The sequence below is a fragment of the Bos grunniens genome, chromosome 20 (genome assembly GCF_055505025.1).
Source record: "Bos grunniens cultivar Pamir isolate PY7600 chromosome 20, Bosgru_T2T1.0, whole genome shotgun sequence".
Classification (NCBI taxonomy): domain Eukaryota; kingdom Metazoa; phylum Chordata; class Mammalia; order Artiodactyla; family Bovidae; genus Bos; species Bos grunniens.
The window spans coordinates 70020812-70036453 of NC_141184.1; the positions used below are offsets into that span (position 1 = coordinate 70020812).

At 46.4% G+C, this 15642-nt stretch overlaps 1 protein-coding gene and 1 long non-coding RNA gene across 3 annotated transcripts in view; one reads left to right on the forward strand and one right to left on the reverse strand.

Moving 5' to 3' along the window:
• The window catches only part of DOCK2 (dedicator of cytokinesis 2), a 458684-nt gene that overhangs the window by 111317 nt on the left and 331725 nt on the right, over positions 1-15642 (reverse strand). The window lies entirely within an intron of this gene.
• Positions 1222-15642, forward strand: part of LOC147350626 (uncharacterized) — a 97390-nt gene continuing 82969 nt past the window's right edge. The window contains exon 1 of the long non-coding RNA XR_015149011.1: positions 1222-1360. This is a non-coding gene — a long non-coding RNA (uncharacterized LOC147350626). The remainder of the gene's footprint in view (positions 1361-15642) is intronic.

Consider the following 15642-nt stretch of genomic DNA (forward strand, 5'->3'; position numbering starts at 1 on the left):
AGCTGGGGAAAGAGTGTCTCACCAGCACTCAAGAGTGTCTCCTGTAAGATTCCACTAGGCTGCCTACTTAATCAAAGGAAGTTCCCTGCCAAGGGCAAGCCTGTGGTGGATGGGAAGCTTGGGGTGATGCAAGTGTCTCCAGGGATCCCCACTGCTAAAGGGTGTCAGATATAACACATCATAGCTGTGGGTCTGGAAGTGTTGTGTTTGAACCAAGTATTATATCTGTATCACAAACTACTAACTTTGTTAAAAAAAAAAAAAAAACAAAAAAAACAAAACCGCTAAAACCAAAAAATGAAAAAACTTCTCCCTTTGTTACAAAAATATAATGTGAAAAAAACTCCTCCCAATTTCAGGTTTACAGTTCAGCGACAGTGGTAGAAGAGCAGCCTCGATGTCCCCAGGAAGCTCCTTCTGCATTTCTCCACAGGAAGTCTTTTGGTCAATTGAATGTTCTTTAAGTTCATGTTCCCAAAAGTAACTCCCAAAGACATGGATTCTCAATTGCTTCTAGGTTCTTTCCAATTAGGACCTTAGGGACAGCATGCTTTCCCAGTCAGCAGGACTAGCTATGTAATTTGTGGGGCTCAGAACAAAATGAAAATGGAAAACTACTTATAAAAATTCCTCAGAATTTAAAGACAGCCCTTCTGAGCACTGGACTAGGTCACACACTGGGGAAGGCAGCGCTGCCTGTGGGTGACCACCACACACACGCACAAGTGTTCAGAAAACATGCAGAGCTGGCAGGAGTGCAAGGAGCAACATCAGTGACATTGCTGGGCACTGGGACCGGGAGCCTTCTCCCTGGGGCCAACTGCCCTGGCCACCCTGGAGTCCAATCCTTCTGCCTGCTGAGGCCCCCAGCGGGTGATGGTGAGTCTGTGAAATTATCCATCCCTTTCACACCAGACAGAACGCCACCATCACTGCTAACTTCACCAAGTCCCATGGAAACCAAGAAACAAGTTCATTATTGTTTATCCCTCCGGCCAGGCTGGATGCAAGAGGGGACGGATCTTCCGAGTAAGAGGTGTGTGTGGCGGGGGGGTGGGCACACACGCGTGTATCTCCTCTGCTCCCTCCATCTCTTCCGTGAGGAGCTTCCTCCAAGAATTCAGCCAGTGGCCACTAGAGGTCTTTGCTTTTCACATGGTAGCTGCCGTGCAGTTTTTTCGGCTTTTTATTTATTCCTACGTGAGCAGACCCACTACACTTCTTGCATATAAACAGTGAAAATTACAACATAAAGGACTTATTATTTCTTCTTTTGGAGTAATTCTGCTGCTGGCCAAAGCCTGGCTCGTTTTGCAAAGAAATGAAGGGCATTCTCTGCAGGTAATTCCACTGCTTCAAGGTAAGAGATCTGGGTAGGTTTTATTTTTTGTGATCCATCATCCTTTCAGAGCAAATGCTATCATTTCTTGGACAATAGTTTACTTTTAAAGCTTGGGCTTAAATGAGCCCTGGGATTGTGAGCTTGTGTGTGTGTGTGTGTGTGTGTGAGAAAATCCACCATGGTCGGAACTGCAGGCTGCCCCAAATGCACAGATACAGATCCGGAATGCTTGTTATTTCCAAAGGCTTGATTTGAATTTGAAGGGGGTTGGGGAAGCAAGCAACAAACCTCAGAGGTCAAGGTGCCTGGAAATTATCTTGAAAAGGCTACTTGTCTTAAGCCTTCCTTAGAGAAACTTCCATGCTTCATTTTAAATGAAAATAAAAGGGGAAGGGGATTCCCATGCCGTCTCATTTGGAAAGAGTGACTATTTTATGAAAGAAACCACTATCTTTTTATAAGGACTTGCTCAGTTCATCGATCCATCAAAATTACTTTTACCAGCTTGTTCATCTCTTGATTCTAACTACCCCACAGAAAAACCTGGCTGAGTGCCTTCCAGCAGGATCTGTAGTGTGTTGTGACTGAAGTTTGGACAAGTTACCTGCATTTGGCTGTTAATGAGAAATGACAGTGCTTTACTTCCAACTGGAAGCTTTCCTTTTTTTCTGCTATGGTGTCTAGCCCACTTTAGTATCAAGTCTGTCCGAAATCACACCCATGTGACTGACTGATTTGTGAAATGGCATGAGACACCAGCAGCAGGTTCAAATTCAGTAAAGGCTCCTCTTTGTCATTTAAATTAAGAGCCAAAACCCTCTGTTCATCATACAATGAGAGAATGGTAGAATCACGTTGTGTCTCTCTCACATGTATCCCCTTTTCAGCAGAGCCCTCAGCTCAGCAAGCCGCTTCTTTGCTCCCTGTCCTCTTTCCCTTTCACAAGTTTGAGACCTTCGGTATCCACCATGTCTGAAGGTTTAGAAAGCGCTGTAGGGGTTGGGCGTGGGGGAGAAGACCAGACTGCATTTGCTGTAGCAACTCAGACCTTCCTGATGTTGACACTGCTCAAACTTTACAGCGCTGGAGCCCAGACTCCCAGCCCTGCCAGCAACATGGCAAAGCCTGAAGGCAGCCTGGGGGACAGAGGGGCGGGCGGACCCCCTGCCGTTCAGGCTGCTGAGAAGGTCCTTCTTGCCATCCTTGGCGGAAATTTTGTGGTCAACAGATATTTACTATCAGGGCGTGAGGCAGCCACTCACCCATACCGGAGCAGCATTCCAGCTGCCCGGATACAAAATTGCTTCTTAAAACCAAATGGCAGGGGGAACTGCATATTAAATTCCGGAGAGAAACTGTATCTGAGATGCTGGCACAAACCAGGCAGAGTCACCTCAGCTCCATTCGGGGTAGCTTAAAATGTAGCTAATGAATCACAGCATGAAGAGACATGGTTTGAAACTAGGTCAAATGTGTAAAAATAAATGCAATCATTGCCGGCACTTGGCTGATGAGGGGCTACTTAACGCCTTGAGTGGCAGGGCTTATTTGCCGTATAGAACCCTCTTCAGTGATCCATGACATTCAATCCTCTTAATTAATTCACCCCATCAGTAAGTAGGGAGGTCCTGCACACCTGGGAGAGAATTGAAGCTCCAAAGGAAAACAGTCAGGGTCTCTTTGCTGTGTGATGGCAAGAGAAAATGAGAAACCCAATATTGTGTCATTAGTATTAATTAACTGGGATACTGGGTGATTGCGATCAGGAGAGTCGCCCTCTCCAAATCAATTTATTCCTTTGCATAAAAAACCATCACCGTGATCATCATATGACCATTGTCATCCTCCTCCTCTTATTGATAAGGCCAATAGTTTTGGCGCACAATACTCAAACATATCTATTTAACCTCTTCTAAAGCAAACACACCTACACACACGGTTAGGACCCTGCAGGGCTGAGTGAGCCAGGAAGAGGTGATCAGTCTGCCCTGCCTTGAAGAACTAACAAAACAAGGGGAGAGGGGCATGGCGGATGCGAATGCACCCCTCCCCACCTGAGGTTGGTGGGAGTGATGAGATCTCAGAGGGAGGGAAAGAGCCAACTTCGGGAGCTTGCTACCTAAATGCCAGCATTACTATGCGATGCCAGCTGGTGACACGTTGCCATAGTAACTTCAAATAATGTGCTCTACCAAAATAAAATAAAATACAGAGCGCCAAGGAGAGGAAACAAGGGAGGAAAGTTTGCATGCTGAGGGAGATGCAAAGTTTTGCCTACGGGGCCATCGCTTTCATTTGGAGACTGAGAGTAGCCGAACACCGCTCTCAGGTTGCGTCTCCGTTCACCCGCGTGTCTGCCATGTGGTTATATAACAGATTTGATTTTGGGGTGGAATTGGTACGGTCTTTGTGATAGATCCAGGACCGGAAGTGGGAAGCTATGGTGTCAAGGAAAACAAGGACTCTAAAACCCCTTCATCTTAGCAATTTGTCAGGAAGCTGAGAGTTACAGTTTGCAGCAACCTTTGGGGAAAGTAGTGTATGCAGTCTGTCTTAGCAACCACTACGTGCTGGGCCCTGTGCTAGGCCCCCAGGTGCGGCAGTGAGCCGGATGGATAACGTTCTCTCCAAAGAGTCTGCATCTGGTTCTGCCACGATGTAGAACATCAGGTGGAGACCTAGGAGCCAGACCGCCTGAGTTCAAATCTCAGCTCTATCTATCACTAAGCGCGTGACCTTGAGCAGGGTCTTGCATCTTAGAGTGAAAGGGAATAGAAACAGTTCTTACTGCATACATTTTTGGTGAGAATTAAATCAATCTGTGTAAACCTCTTAAAACATAGAAAGCCCTCAAAATGATCAGCCATTAGTATTATTGCTGTTGTTTCTGACTCTGACCCTGAAAAACTGTGCAGATTGGCTAACTGAAATTTCTGACCTGGACAGATGAAATGAGGACTCCAGCTACCCCTGACTGTCTGTGGATACATCAAGCACTCCCAGTCGCAGCTTGGGACACGTGGCTCAGTGTCCTTTGACTCTGAACATGGCTTTAGTCAACAACACGTCCAAAGAAAAGCTGTTTAGTAAATAGAGCGTGTGCCTCTTTGAGCAGTGCATGATGGGAGGTTCTTTTTATTTGGGACAGTTGCTGGCAGGTAGGATAGGATGAATGACAAAGTGCCCACTTTGTTCAAAAGCCTGAAATGTAACCGTTTTCATCGGAAGCTTAGTACTCCAGCTGTCTGGTTTTCGGAAGAGCCTCTCCTTGTGTGCAGTGACATTCTTTGGTTACCCAGGAATCCTGCTGTGTGATAGCGTAAACCAAGTCACCTTCCTTCAGGGAGAAGATTCTTAGTGGGCACAGATCCAGGGGTTTTGTGTAGCCTGCTCCATGTCAAAGTGCAACATCACAGGAAGACAGGAAGGTGCCACTTAGATGCTGTGCACTCTGGATACAGCTGGACACATTCTGTCTGTACAACACAGCAACCCTTTGGAGCTAGCTATGTGCACCCCTGCCTGGCACTGTGGGCATTAATGATCAGCTCTCCAGAAACACTAGGGCCAGACAGAACCATAGGCACAGCATCTCCTCAGAGAGCTCTTCTCATTGATGAAGAGCAGGTGGGGAGAGGTAACAAAGCGGCTTTGAATCCAGGCTGAAGGGCAGACTGAACTGGCCACACTCTCTTCCTTTGAAATGAACACTTTCTGATCTTGATTGCAGCCTGTGCAGGTGGCTCTGTAGTGTGGGGTCACTTTACATCTTCCAAAGGATACCGTGAGGTGTTTTATCACAAAGGGAGGTGGAAGGCAAGCAGATTCTGTCCATTCATTCCTCGGGCTTAGGACTCTACCTTTGTCATCTCACTGAGTCATCGCAACAGCCTCAAAAGGTCAACTTTATGCCCATTTTACAAATGAGGAAAGTGAGATGCTTCGAGGTCAAGCAGTTTGCCTAGATAGACATTTAGAACAGGATGGGGCAGGGATAAAAATCTGGGTCTTTCTGACTCAAAAACCTGTGTTCTTTTTGTAAATCCACGATGTTTCTCATCTCATCACTGTCAGCTCCACCTGGGCAGAGGATTTTGTCCTTTAGGCACTGCTATATCACCAGAATCTAGAACTGAACTTTCACATAGCATAGGCTCAATAAATATCTGTAAGATGAAAGACTGAACTTATAGTATTCCTCATCTTTAAAAGGACGTTACGGGGATAACTCCCCCAAACTCTGAACAGTTAGGGTCGTGTGTAGAACATCTTTGCCTTAGGAGAGGACAGAAATTAAAGAATGTTTGCTCTACTCCTGATTATTGTTCTTATTCCATCTAAAGTTGTATTTGATTAAGCCAGAGTGAGATCATGGTTTCGCGCTTTCCTAAATTTAACAAATATTTCTTGGGCACTTACTGCGCTCCAGGCATGGTTCTAGGTGCTTTGGACACACATGAGTCACAAATGAGAATAACGAGGGATTTGTTCTTAAGGAACTCACATGCCCACTAGGCAGAGGGTCAGGGATGGGGAAACACCACAAGCCAGTGAATACATAAGTGAGGTCATTTTAGGCAGTGATATCTGCTGCTAATGAAATAGTACAGAGAAATGAGATAGAGATGGGAAGGGACCTGTTTTCAATAGGGGAGATGAAGGTGGCCTCTTAGAGAGCTGACTCTTGAGTGGAGATCTAATGATGAGAGTTGGTGATGTAAAAATCTGGCAGAACAGCATTCCAGGGCACTTAAGTAGCAAATGCAAAGGCCCTGAGGTCAGATGTGCTTGGAGTGCTGGAGAGTCCAAACGAAGGCCAGAAGGTACAAAGTGAGGGAAGGCAAGGAGAAGCAGATGAGGTCAGAGAAGCATCCCAAAGGCCCTTGAAGGTCAGGGGCAAGGGCCCGGGTTTTCTTCTAAGTGCCATTGATTTGGGTTTTAAGAAGCCAAAGGGAGGCCACTGATTTGGGTTTTAAGAAGCTCCCGCTGGCTTCTGTGTGTTTCAGGAGGCTCCCTTTGGAGACGCAATTTGGTGTCTTCTCATACTCTTCCAAGACGCTGGAGTTGTTTCCAGGTGTGACCGTCCCCTCAACGTCAACTCTCCTGGTTTGTGTTAGCTTCACCACTTCTCAGCAAGCATTTCTCACTAAATGACTGTTTTATAGCAGCGTCTTGGCCTTTCTTCAGCAGGTGAAATTCTAGTTTTACGTGGATCTCAATTGTCTTCATGTTCACTGGTTTGTCTCCCTGTCATTTATAGCTGAATGAAAGGGAGGGAGCCTGCTCCGGCATCTCCCAGTCTATGATGAAAGCCATTCGAGCTCATGGAAGTTGAGAAGCCTGCTTGCTAGGAGAGGGGCTATCATTTAGGACACCTCCGTTTTTAACTGAACACAAGATGATTTTTCTAAATGTTTCTAATTACATCTGTGAGATGTGGGTGGGGAAGTTCACAAATGTGACAGAAAAAGGAATTGTTTCAGGAACAAGGATTTATTCTCAGCACACACACCAATGATGGTCTTCCAAGCTTTACACTGAATGCCTCAGGAAGGGCTGCACAGAAAAGCTTGTGTTGAGTCCTAGACAGAACAGTACTGTTCTCGCCTCACATGTTCCTGAGAAAAGTCAAAGCCAGGAGCATCACTAGCATGCAGGCTATGCATGAGCACCCTAAGCAGCCTCTCACCTTCTCCTGCAAACATTTGTATCCAGGTTGCATAAGACACCAAAGTCAACCGTCAGCAGGAAAAATTGTCATAAAAAGATATTATGACTCATAAAGAAGGTACTGTGGGCTGAAGGATAACAATAATGACTATAACTTCAAAGACTAAGTGTGTGTCGGGCAGTGTGCTCAACCCTCTGTTGATCCATCAGTAAGGACATTTTATAGGATTGTGGCCAGGAAAGGAAAGAGCTGGGAGAGAGAATTAGTATCGAACAGACATTCCTATGTCAGACACTGAGCTGAAACATATGTCGATTGTCACAGCAGCTGCCAGTTACTGAGTGCATACTATAGGCCAAGCACCGTGTGTGCCTTATTTCATTGAATCCTTCCAACATGCAATCAAAGTTGGTAAAATGACGTGTACTTTACAGATGAGGAAATCAAGGAGCAGGGTGGTGACATGACTTGGCTGGCTCAGCTTAATTCCAGAATATTGTTTTATAATCATTATATCATCTTATCAATATGAAAAGCAATACCTCCAAGTATCATGAAGAAGGAAGTGCATGATATTTCACTCCACCACGCCTCCTGCCTAACCTTGAATATTGTGTGTGTGCGTGTGCTCAGTCATGTTAGACTCTTTGTGACCCCACAGATGGGAACCCACCAGGATCCTCTGTCTGTAGAATTTTCCAACAAGAATACCGGAGTTGGTTGCCATTTCCTTCTCCAGAGGAGCTTCCTGACCCAGGGATCAAATGTGTCTCCTGTGTCTCCTGCATTGACAGGCAGATTCTTTACCACTAGGGCTACCTGGGAAGCCCTAACCTTGAATATTAAGAATATTCAATATTCATTTCAATCCAATAAACATCTAAATGTTAAGGATATTCTAGAATCTCTTGTGCCTTAACAGAAATAGAAGGGTGGGTGGAGAGATGGATGGATGGAGCTAGGCTGGCAGATTACATAGGCAGATAGACTAACTGGTAAGCGTTGTCACATATTTATGTAAACAAGACCAGCCCTCTAATGACTTTGCCCTATGGCTTATAAGTCTCCATGATTTTAGGTTCAATTGAGGATAACCCCTTCATTTTCTACATTACTTGGGGTTTTGAAGGCCAAGAAGGGTTCAGTAAGAAATGCCAATACCAAATATTAGGAAATGCATGCGGTTTCTCATAGAAGCAGCTTTCCTGGAATGCACGATATACTAAGTACTGGGATCAAATGCCCGCTCTCTTCAACATGCTCTGGATCTTTGGACAAGTTGCTTTACCTCTTGGAGCCTCAGTTCTCTGGTCTCTGAAATGGGGATAACAGTGCTGACTATAGGACTGCTGTGAGGATGTGGTGGAACGTGGGTGCAGCAGGCCCCTGTGGATACTGGCAACACCAGAGGAACTCAGAAAGCCTTCCTGCAGAGCTCAGCCTCAGCCCTGTTTGTGGTTCTCCAGGAATAGTGAGTTGGTCAGCTGGGGCAGTGTGGACTTAGCTTCTGGGTGACTCCTGGAGGATGATCTAAGCCTCCCTGTGGACCTGGGGAGCTGCACTGTGGGTGATGACTGATACGAGCTCGCCATGCCCTCTGTTTCCCTGCACAGAGACTCCCGGTTTCAAGAAGCGGAGATCAGGCAGACAGTGTGCTCACAGTCACAGCCGGCCAAGCAAAAGAGGTTTCAGGAGGGACAGTTACTCTGTGCAGTAAATGGTGTCTTTAGCTGACCCCTCCTGTTTCCTTCATGAGGAATGACGACAAGTGAAGACACGTGAAGAAGGTCTCACACATCGTGTTCTAAACTTCAAGCTCAACTTTTCAACTGGGTCTCTCCTGGCACCTCCCCACAGGCCCAGCTGCCCCTGCACACTCAGCTATGTGGTCTGACAAAGACCATCAGGTGTGTGCTGAGGCGGCCTCTGTGCAAGCTCTTCATACCGCCCGACTCAGCAGTGCGTAACTGAAGCAAAGACACACCCCTGGTGTGTCAGTCCACACTAGCGGAGGGTTTTCCCCTTCCTGAACAACTCCTCACTCCCAGTTAGTCAATCAATTAGCAAATACTTACTCAGCACCTACTATGTGTAAGGAACTATATCAGATATGATCATGGGTCTTACCCTGCAAGTCTCAGACTCAGAGGGAAGATTCTTTTTCTTCTTTTTTCCCTTTAGTGTTTTTTCTCCTCTTCTTTCTCCTCCTCCTTCTTCCTTTTCTCTCTCTCCCCCTGTCTCTCTAATACAGTAGTTCTAGCCTGGAGGCAATTTTGTCCCCCAGAGGGCATTTAACAACATCTGGAAACACTTCTGTCTGTCATACAGAGGGAGGGGGGAGGTTGACATGTACTGCTTAAAGGCTAGAAAGGCTGCCAAACATCCTATAATTCACAGTTCAGCCCTAACAACAGAGAACGACCCAGCCCCAAATGTCACCAGTGCGGAAACGAGAAACTCTGATCTGCAGAGAGACACCCGTGACAGTGCTGAATGACATGCAAACGAGAGCTCTAGTTTTCTCTAGGCGTTTAAGAAGTGGGAATAACCTTTGTAGTTAGGAATGCTCAGGAGAAGTTTCACAGAGCGTGTGGGATTTGAAGAATGACAGGAGTGAAAAAGATGAGGCAAATGGGAAAGGACGATTGCAATAGGAAAACATTTCATTTCATGATTTGATTAATTTGATTGATTGGTGGTAACTGCCTAAAGATCTGTGAGAAGAACGATTCGAATGCCAAGTCGTAGCTCAGCAGTAAAGAGTGCGGCAATCGATTAGTGATGTCTGCTCTAGGCAAGGGAGGGGGAGGGATAGTATTATTACGTGTGCTGAGTGTTCCGTGTTCCACTTTGACATGGAACACTGGGAGCAAAGAAGCAGAGGTGAAAACAAGCAAAGTCCTTTGGTACAACAGAGGTTCACAGAGAGAGATTACAGGAGATACGTGGAGGGGCAGACTGGAAGGACCTTAAAAGCCAGGCTGAGGGCTTTGAATCTCGATCTGTTGGTAATGGGATGTCATGCAGGCATCTGCCTACTGGGCTGCCTTCAGGCCAGCTCTGCTGACAAGGTCTTGAGAACTAAAGAAGGCTACCCAAAGTCCTTGCTCTTTATTTCTATAGAGGGAGGACTATTTCATTTGTTAACAGTAAAAACTGGCAGAATTATCATGCTCTGGCTTCTACAAAGCTGATCCCAATGATGAAAAAAATCCTACGAAGCTGAACTCAGAGAAAATTTTTGAAAAGCTGACTCTATAGGTTCACATTAATAAGCTCCTGTAAAGCCCTTTTGGATAGAGCATTCCTTCTGATGTTATTCACACAAGAGACAAAACAAAAGAAAACCTCAAGGAGGAGGGGACGGAAGGGAGTAGAAGTCCATTCCTGGGGCTCATGTTCCAGCTGACCCCCTGACGGGGATGCGGACACTGCCCTGCCTACTGACCCTCCGCTTCCTGTCAGCCCCCAGCTCCCCGGCTGGCTGGCTGCTCCTCAGGCAGTTTCCTCTCAGTCTTAGGAATGATACCTCATTGATTTATTGGTTTGCAATTTTCCAAATGACATCATACTCTTTTTTTTTTTTTTCCATTCTTTCCCTTTGCTCATCTCACTCCTCTTAAATTCCCATTTGTCCCACTTCCACTTCCCTGTCCTTTGGAATGGTAACAACAACTTCCAATTACCATCCTCCGCAGTCTGCATTAGCTGCCTGCTGACTCCCTCTCCTGTCATCATTAATAAAGGTGACACTGCAGCTTGGCATGAATGCAGGTCCTCCCCCACCTGCCAGCCCTCCCCTTACTGGGAACAGGAGGCTCCCTGGCCACGGAGCCCCTGCCTCTGACACTTGCCTCCTGCACACATCTCCCATCCCTGTGTTCTGCGCCACACCCAATTAAAAATCAAGGGGCCCAATGAAAAATGCCAACCAGAGAGCTGGCCTGGTGGCACCCAGATATCAGATCAACTTACTACAGCCCCACATCTACTAATTCCATCCAGAAAAGAAAAAAGATGTCACGGTTTTTTCCTGGACTGATTTGTTCTTTAAAACCCCTGCTGATTCTTTCACCCTGGTAGGCCTGGAGAAATCCTAGCAAAAGTCTAATTGAAGTCAAAACTTAGAATTAAGAGAGTTGATGAGAAGGGTGATTCTTGGGAGTCTTTGTAAGCAGCCTCCTTGCAGCACAAACAGCAAAGCCATGGACCAGAGAGGTTAGGTGGTTTCCCCAATGCCACACAGCCTCTGGAAGTGGCAGAGCTGGTTCTGACCACAGTGCTGAATCAACTGTATCATCACCTACCACCTCCAAACATTAGCCCTTGAGTCTCCAAGTTTCCCACAAACAAAATGACTGTTCTTTCCCACTTTTATCTCAGCCAAGGGGTTGTACTGATTCCCGAATAAATAGACCTCAGCCAAGGCTGATGTTTGAGATACGCATTTTTCTTTAACATCTTCACCACTTTGGGGAAGAACAAGCTATTGAGCACTAATTTCATCTTTCAAAAAAATTGAACGTGTGTCTCTTTTACCACTGTTCATCCCTATTTTGATCTATTACATTCTGTGCCCAGCATCCAAATATGGTTAAGAACATCAAATTAAAAACCAAAAGATTGATCACTGAAGTCACTCTGTGTAATGAAAATTGTCTGTGCGTTGAAGTGGCCTCAGGGCAGGAACAGGGGTGGATGTGGGGGCCTTGCTAACATCACTTGGCCCTGAGATCCTCTAACACACAGCCTACAGGCCTTGTGTAGCTCACAGAAATGACTTGTTTGGCTGGAAAGGTGTTTTAAGAACAACTGACTTGTTGTCAACATTTTAAAACTAGAAGCTATTATAGTATAAGTTGTGGATTTTCAGCTTCTCTTGGGTATTCGGCAGGTTCAAAGATAGCCATTCTGCATTGTGCATTCCCACATGGCAACGCTGGGAGCTGCCTCCTGAAGTGGGAAGGGGTTGGGGTGTGGGGGTGGGTAAGCGCTTTCCAGGTAGCCACAGCCTGGCCTCATTCAAGAGTGACCAACTCATCCTGGTTTGCCCAGGACTTTCCCAGTTTTAGCACAGAAAATCCTGTGTCCCAGGAAACTTCTCAATCCCTGGCAAACATCCTACCTCGTTCCTCTTTTATATACCTGCCTGGGTCATGTGGGCACTTGCAGGTAAGGCCTCTTCCCTGCTGCTTCCTTCATGACCCCCTCCTGCCTCCTCAAAATGACATTCAAGTCTCCCCACCATATGAATCCTGTTTCTTTCCTTGCCTCTCTTTCCCACTTCCATGCCATCTACTCTAAACTTCTCTTCACTCTCCTGGTGTTTCCCCAAGCGAAGGATGCCTTCTTTTATATACCATGAAGTCTAACTCATTTTTAAAGACTTATACACATGCCATCCCGTCCTCCAGGAATCCTGATGCTTTTCTGTACAGACAGAACCAGGCACTTCCTCTCTCTGCTCCAATAACACTCAAATCTTCTCCTTTCATTGTCCTCACTGCCGTTAATACAGCATCAAGTGAGTAGAACCTGGGGACGACTTTTCCTAAGGACACAGAGAGAATCAGAATTGTGACAAGACAAAAAAAAAGTAAAAACTGTAAAACTTACTTTGAAGTCCAACTTTGTGGTTATGAGTTATTCACCTAAATGAAAACTGGAAACCATCCCATGGTGATATTTAGCATTCCAAAGTCCAAGAACATCTGGGTCTCCTGAGCACTGATATACAACTCTGCTCCTGCCTATAACAGGGAATTGTAATCATATACCCAGGCATCTGTGTTCTCCACTAGCTCTGGAGACACTTAAAGGCAAGGACCTTCTTCCATATCCTGTACCCTCTATGATGCCTGGCACATAGAAAGTGCTCAGTTAAAGCCTTCCCAAATGGGTGAGTGAGTGAGTGAGTGAACTCCCATCAAGAAGACAGGAGGACTCCCACTTGCTGTGATTTTAAAGAAAAACGTCTTCTTAGCTGGCCAGGGCCCACAGGGCCTCTGTTGTGTTAGCTGACTGCCCTGAGCCGTATTATGAGATAGAACAACCAGTCTATGATTGGGGTCAAGCTGTCATTCTTTTGGTCGTTTCTCATAAGATCATAAGATTACAAACCTCTGACAGCTTTAGGGTCACTTTTGATAAATAAAGAGAATTCCAGCAGTCTAGCTTCATACTGAACATTTCCCCTGGGACACGCTGTGGGCAGCTCATAGTAAACATGTCAACACTGTCTTCCTTTCTCAGACTCCTCTTCCTCCTCCTTATGCACTCTGTCTCCGAACCACCCACTAGCTCAAGAAGACACTCCAGCCCTAGTCCTTGATTCTGCTCTCCACCCCACCTCTACCCCCCAGTCCATAAATCACAGAGCCCTGGAGATCAGACATTTGTCTTGAATGCGTTCATTTCTCTGCCACGGGTCTCACTGCCTGATTGAAGCTATCCTATTATCACCACCTGGATTATCGCAGCAGCACCATATGCGGTCCCCCGCCTCTGGCTTTGCCCCCTCTAGTCTCCATTTTGCAGTCAGAATGTGATCTTTCTGAAACAGAAATGAGACCAACTCTCACTCCCGCTTAAAACCTTCAACAGACCCTACTGACTCTTGCAATATAAATTCAAACCTCTTAGCACAGGGTGCTATTCCCTGCATGATTGACCCCTTTCAGCTTAATTTCTTCCCCTCTTCCTACTCGCTCCTTTAAACTCTACTATCAGGCCACACAGAATTGGTCTTGATTCCAGCCTCAGCATGTGCACACACACACACACACACACACACACACACACACAATTTGCCTCATCACTTCTACTGAACTTCGTATTCTCATATTTGAAATCTCTTCCTCCAGAAATGCTTTTGTGATTCTCTGCAGCCCCAGCTGGGTTGGAGGTCCCTTTCTGAGCTCTCATGCCCTGGAATCATCACTCTGATGGCACTGGTCAGAGTTTTGGGGAGCCCTCTCCTCATCTGTCTATCTCTGTTTAAGACAGTGAAGACAGAGACTGGGGTAGGGTCCTACTTTATTCTTATATCTTCATCTGCAATATAGTGCCTGGACTTCCCTGGTGGCTCAGAGGGCAAAGAATCTACCTGTAATGCAGGAGACCTGGGATTGATCCTTGGGTTGGGAAGACCCCCTGGAGAAGGGACTGGCTACCAGCACTCCAGTATTCTTGCCTGGAGAATTCCATGGACAGAGGAGCCTTGCAGTCTATAGTCAAAGGGGTCGCAAAGAGTTGGACATAACTGAGGGACTAACATTTACTCACTTGTACACGGGTACTCAAAAAATGTTTGCGCAATGAATGAATATATGGTCTCAGATGGAAGACATGGATTGGGAAGGTACCTAAACGGCACTGCTTATTTAGGTCTGTTTTGAGGGGAAACGCAGATAGGTAAAGACCTCTCTTCTAATCAAATGGGTCCCTTGAGGGAACTGGACTAAAGTCTGTCATGGAAAGTAGTTTGTTCACATCACACTCAAGTGTGATGGCTTGAGCCTGAGGGGGAAGATTCTGCAGTCCCAGTGTTCTTTCCAGCCTCCTGTCCACAGATATAGTAGAAAACAACGCTGGACCCAGAGTTAGGAGACCCTGGTCTCAGCTCCAGCCCTGGCGTTTGCTTCCTGTGTGCCCTAGGGCAGGCTCCTTTTCCTCTCTGGTCTTCATCTGTGAATCCAGGCTAGGGAATCAACTCCTTCGCCTCTGAGTATGGTGCCTTAGAGTCAGCCACAGCTGAATTTGTACCCTGGTTTTCCAAGTATGAGCTATGTAGGCCTCCAGGAAATGCTGGCTTCTTGGGATATTATGTGGATTAAGTGTAATTACACTCCTCAAGTGGCTGCTGCAGTACTGCTCACAGCATAAGTGCTCAGTAAATGGGCACAGTGAAGAACACAGGCACCCTCATTTGGCCAGCTTATCAGTGGTTCTAAGGTGGCTAAACAGAATCACCCAATAGTTGGGCTTTTGAACTCTAAGTCGTGTAACACAGCCCCCACAAAAGGCCTCGTGCACATACTGATAGCCCCTATATCCTTCAGACAAAGCATTCAACAAAACTGACACTGTGTCATGATTAAGACAATAAATGTTTATTACACTGCATCAAACCACAACTATGCTTCTACCTGCGTGGGATTACATATTTCATTTTGGAATTTTAAAGTCCTTGCAGTTTCAAAGCCAGATCTGTCCCGCCTGTGTGTGTGTGCTGTCATGCCCAACCCCATGCAGCCCACCAGACTCCTGTGTCTATGGGATTTCCCAGGCAAGGATACTGGAGTGAGTAGCCATTCCCTTCTCCAGAGAGTCTTCCCACCCCAGGGATGGAACCCGCGTCTCTTTTGTCTCCTCTTTGGCAGGCGGGTTCTTTACCACTCGTGCCACCTGGGAAGCCACTCTGCCCCGTGCTACGTAGGGATGGGTAGCGTGTTGTCAAGGAAAGCTTCCCTGGCCTGTGAGGTCAGGTGATGTTCAGGGCCCCCGGGTCTCCAGTCTCGAGGTTCTGGCTCCTCTACCAAGGAGCATGAAGATGGCTCTCCAGTGAACACATCTTCCTCTGGAACTGGAACCATGCAGGCTGTCACCTTTGCAGCAGGTCAGAACAAGG